This window comes from Volvox carteri, assembly GCF_000143455.1.
Source record: "Volvox carteri f. nagariensis unplaced genomic scaffold VOLCAscaffold_1, whole genome shotgun sequence".
Taxonomy (NCBI): domain Eukaryota; kingdom Viridiplantae; phylum Chlorophyta; class Chlorophyceae; order Chlamydomonadales; family Volvocaceae; genus Volvox; species Volvox carteri.
In genome coordinates, this window is record NW_003307545.1 from 5,617,343 (window position 1) to 5,622,376 (window position 5,034).

Below are 5,034 nucleotides of genomic sequence, written 5' to 3' on the forward strand. Positions count from 1 at the left end.
TGGGTGAGGTTCTGGAGAGGTTATCTGCGTTCCTTTTAAGTGACTGGGATCAGTTCAGCCAAGGGGGTGATCCGCGTGTGTTCCAAGGTAAAGGGGTTTCGCTTTGCAGGTATCATAACTGGATGGGCTCCCCTTCACCAGCAAGAGAGGGCTCCGATCCCACAGGCTATTTGCGTGTTTATTTGCCGGTCAACCAGTTGCGTATGGTTGCCAAATTCCGTCTTTGTTGTTGGCCTTTGGAGGTCAACAAAGGACACCATAGGCCGAGAGAGTGCCGTACGTGTCAGGTCTGTACGTCGGGTAAGGTTGAGGATGAATATCATGTGCTCATGGAGTGTGAGGCGTATACTGAGTTGCGTAATAGGTTTCTGATTAACGTTGAAGATACTGATATGCGCAAGGTATTTCTTAATACCAATCCGAGGAAAATCGCTACTTTCCTTACTGAGGTTTTTGATGAGCGTCAACAGCGTGCTCTGGAGCCTCACGGCTCGTGAGGGCACCCGCCGCGTCGGCGGCGGAAATACTGTAACCACAATGAGCCGGTAATAGACACATCACACGCTGACTTGTCCACACACACGCCCTCCCCGCTTGTTTCTCACTGTATGTCCGCATGAACCTGGTCCTGCAATCAACATGATGGTCCTGCTGCTGCTGCTGCTGCTGCTGCTACTGCCGGAGTTGAGTACCTTCAAGAGCTGCGATTACTGGCGGGTGCCTGAGGCAAATTTCTTGCGAATCTGTATATGGCAAGGAGCAAAGGTGCGGTTAGGCCAGAGGTGAAGCCAGTGCGGCGGCGGTGGTCGTGGAACTGGTGGCGGTGGATGGCGCGATGGACATGGATAAGGTGTCTATATTTTAGATTCGGCCCAGGTGACCTATTTCCATGTGGGTTCGAGCCCCACCGTGATCGAGGCTACAGCCGAGCTCGCGGCTAAAGCTTCACCTTGTCAACACCTCTCTATTTTCTCTTTTTTATCCAATAGATATGTCTAGCAGAAGATAAGGAGAAACTGCAGTAGCAGCAAAGTGCGGTTGTCCGATACGCGCTGGATGAGAAGCGGCGCCAGTAAGCGCCACATCCAGGCCGCGTGCCGTTGGTGTGTAAGTATTTCAACAGTTCGTAGCGCCCGCATGCGCTTTGGTCGTCAAGCCCTGCACCCGCGTCGGCTCCCTTGTTGTGTGCACTTCGGTATCTTACTGTTACATTGCCACCATTTATCTATCTATGACGCGGCAATTGTCATTTTAGGAGCTGATGAAAATTCGGACTGGAAAATTCACCGGCAAAATTGAAAATAAACACAGGAAGGCAGGATCTGCCAGGTAGCGGCTGCAGGGTGAAGATATGACCCCCCTGTCCCATACATCATACATACACTCTCTTGCACTTGGATGTGTCGGACCGTCTGTCTTGCAGCCACCCTGTGGACCACTATCAGGCTACCGCAGCTCGGTCGACATCATGAAGGCAGCTGCTGATTACATATTGTCACTTGGTGTTGGGATGACAGCAGAGTGATGGAGCTGATCTTGAACTTGTTGGAGCAAGGGATGGATGGCAACAAGTGATAGGGAACGGAAATGTGGCGGGTTGGGCTAACGGGCGAGGGTGAACGGGAGGGATATAGGGTGGTAGGGAGCTGGGCGGTGCACGATCTCGCTGCTCACAGCAGTGCTGGGTGACAATGATGGTGCATCGATGGATGACCTCGAAAGAAGAAGCTACGCATGGCTTAGCCCTGTCAAAGGAAAGCTCCCCATGATAGTTCCATGGCGCCCTTGTTCGGGCCGCAGTTCCTTTTGTAAGCAAACGTGACTTAAAGCACCTTAGATACTCAAGAAGAACTTCAAGAACCATAACGCTGTATCAATAGCTCTTGGCACTTCCGCCATGGGCAGATTACGTCAATCGCCCGCTATGCCACACAAGCAAAAATGAAGCAACGGCCTTCATGATAACTTGAACTGTTGTTTGCAAGGGCTTGCACTTAGGGATCTTGCTTCCGGGGAGGACGTAACCAGGTGCAGAGGAACGGAGGTGAACGTGATAATGCAGTGACATACAGCTATAATATAACAGTTAAATAGGCTAACTGTCGACAAAGTGAGTTCGCCGAACTGCACCTTACCAACACACTTGGATTTGCAGCTGTTGCGCCGTACAATTTAGCTGGCCTCTGACAAAAGGCACCTCCCATAGCACTTCCAGCTCCATTAGCAAATGTGCACAACGTCCGATATTTGATCACAGGCTTTAACCCAACGTTTGAGCCCTTCTTTTCGGCCTGTTCCAGCTCTGGTGCGTCCGTAAAAGCTGCTAGTTTCCTACATATGACCAGCAAATGAGGAAGCCTGAACAGCTGCGCGGCGCCCTGAGAAGCTGCTGTGGACCCTGCAAACGTTTGCAAGGTACTGTTCGTTGCAAAACCTTCATGCTGTAGCCGCCGCACTTCAGTTCCATTGCTCTAATTTATTACGCGGTTAGATCAAGCATTTATTTATTGAACCCCTGCTGACGTTGCTTCAGGCACAGCGTCGCCGCTTCATGGACATGGACTTGCCTGACTCATCTGTGAGGGCAAGGTGCGACTTGCGGCAACTCATTTTTTTGAGGTGAGATGCTTGCTTCTCGAGCTTTTGTATGGATCTTTGAAGCACAAGGGGCTTTGTCGACGGGCTTTCGACGGGCATGTGTTTGTGCAGCACTCTGCTGCAAGAATATGGGCGTATGCAGCGTTTGAGCGTTATCATGACAGTTGTGTTTTAGCTGTGTAAGGAGCCTACGAAGGCTGAAAGCTAGGCGGTCTGGCAGGAAAGTACACGTCGTTAGGCGAGACATGACCACTTCGTCCGATGTCCGTGACCTTCCTCGCGACAGAGACGACTGCTCATTCGAGTTGCCCAAGACCTTCCCGATCGACCGCATTCCACCTGGCAACGAGAATCTCTGCGTACACCACATTTCAACTCTCCAAGACCCCAGTGCGATGTTGCGTCGGCGTGAAGCAAGGGCCCCCATTGTCAACGCTTATAATCAACGCAGTCAAGCTCACATCGTCTTCCGCTGCCGGTGAGTGACGCCGGATGCACGGTCGCCCGTACATGTCGTACGTTAGTTAGAACGCGCCTAGATTTCGGGCCGTGAGGCCGTTACACGTCGTATCAAGGTCGGCCATCGTTCTTGGATTCTATGGGTGAAGGCGCGTTGCAAATGGATAGACGAGTTGGTGGCGGAGGGGGATTTCGGTATGAAATTGTTGTACCTTGGTAAGGTGCGGCGTGTAGGGAGTACGGCATGAAGGTCTTTCCCCGTATGTTCACTGCGTGGGTGCCACTTTGTGTCCGTTCGTGATGTAGTGATGTCGTACATACGTTCGGAGCAAAGTTTCTTGCTGTGGGCGTTTCGTGGCGCGGTGTTTTTCTCCTGTCGTGCCGGCAAGCAGCAACAGCGACAACGACAGCAAAAGCACAAAGGCAGCAAACTGCAAAGATAAGGTCAGCAAACACAGATAGAAGCTGCAACGCCGGCCGGTGGTTATTGTTGCGGTCTTCAGTGGCTTGTATTTGTGCGCGATTGTATGTATGTATGTATGTATGTTTGTATGTATGTAGGTGTTCACATGTGGGTGAGAATGTGCTCTCTCTCGCGCGTGTCTCTGTGTGTGTGTGTGTGCGTGTGTGTGTGTGTGTGTGTGTGTGTGTGTGTGTGTGTGTGTGTGTGTGTGTGTGTGTGTGCGTGTGCGTGTGTGTGTGTGTCTGTGTGTGTGTGTGTGTGTGTGTGTGTGTGTGTGTGTGTGTGTGTGTGTGCGCACGCATGTATACGTATGTGTGGGTATGTCTGGGGATGCTACCGTTTTAATTGTGATGGAATATTCGAAACTGCCCGCGATCCGCCTGTGTGCTTATTAGTATGTTTCTGCATTTTGTGCGCAGCTGCTCATGTTGTTTTGCCGTGCAAAGTCTGTGCTCGTTGCGTCCCCTGCTACCTGAATAACAGCGTGTGTGTATTTCCCCGCCCACCTCCCGCCCGATCCCCCCGCCGGTCTGAGCGAGCCTGGGCGAGGACTTACGTCAGCGTCTCGCCGTCGGCCGCCTTGCCGTCAGCATCTTGCCGTCGGCCGCCTCACCGTCGGCCGCCTCGCCGTCGGCCGCCTCGCCGTCGGCCGCCTCGCCGTCGGCCGCTTTGCCGTCGGCAGCCTCGCCGTCGGCAGCCTCGCCGTCGGCAGCCTCGCCGTCGGCAGCCTCGCCGTCGGCCGCCTCATCGTCGGCATCTCGCCATCGGCCGCCTCGCCGCCGGCCGCCTCGCCGTCGGCCGCCTCACCGCCGGCCGCCTCACCGTCGGCCGCCTCGCCGCCGGCCGCCTCGCCGCCGGCCGCCTCGCCGTCGGCCGCCTCGCCGTCGGCCGCCTCGCTGTCGGCCGCCTCGCCGTCGGCCGCCTCGCCATCGGCCGCCTCACCGTCGGCCGCCTCGCCATCGCGTCGCCTTATCACCTTCGGCGAGGTCGCCGTCGCCCTCGCCGACGGCGCCTCGCCATCGGCCTTCTCGCCGTCGGCCGCGCCTCGCCATCGCGTCGCCTTATCACCTTCGGCGAGGTCGCCGTCGCCCTAACGCCGACGGCGCCTCGCCTAGCCTTCTCGCCGGCCGCCGGCGCCTCGCCATCGCGTCGCCTTATTACCTTCGGCGAGGTCGCCGTCGCCCTAACGCCGACGGCGCCTCGCCTCGCCTTCTTGCCGGCCGCCGGCGCCTCGCCATCGCGTCGCCTTATCACCTTCGGCGAGGTCGCCGTCGCCCTAACGCCGACGGCGCCTCGCCTCGCCTTCTCGCCGGCCGCCGGCGCCTCGCCATCGCGTCGCCTTATCACCTTCGGCGAGGTCGCCGTCGCCCTAACGCCGACGGCGCCTCGCCTCGCCTTCTCGCCGTCGCCGTCTCGCCGCCGGCGTCTCGCCATCGCGTCGCCTTCTCACCTTTGGCGAGGTCGCCGTCGCCTTCTCGCCGACGGCGCCTCGCCGTCGGAGTCTCACCGTTGTC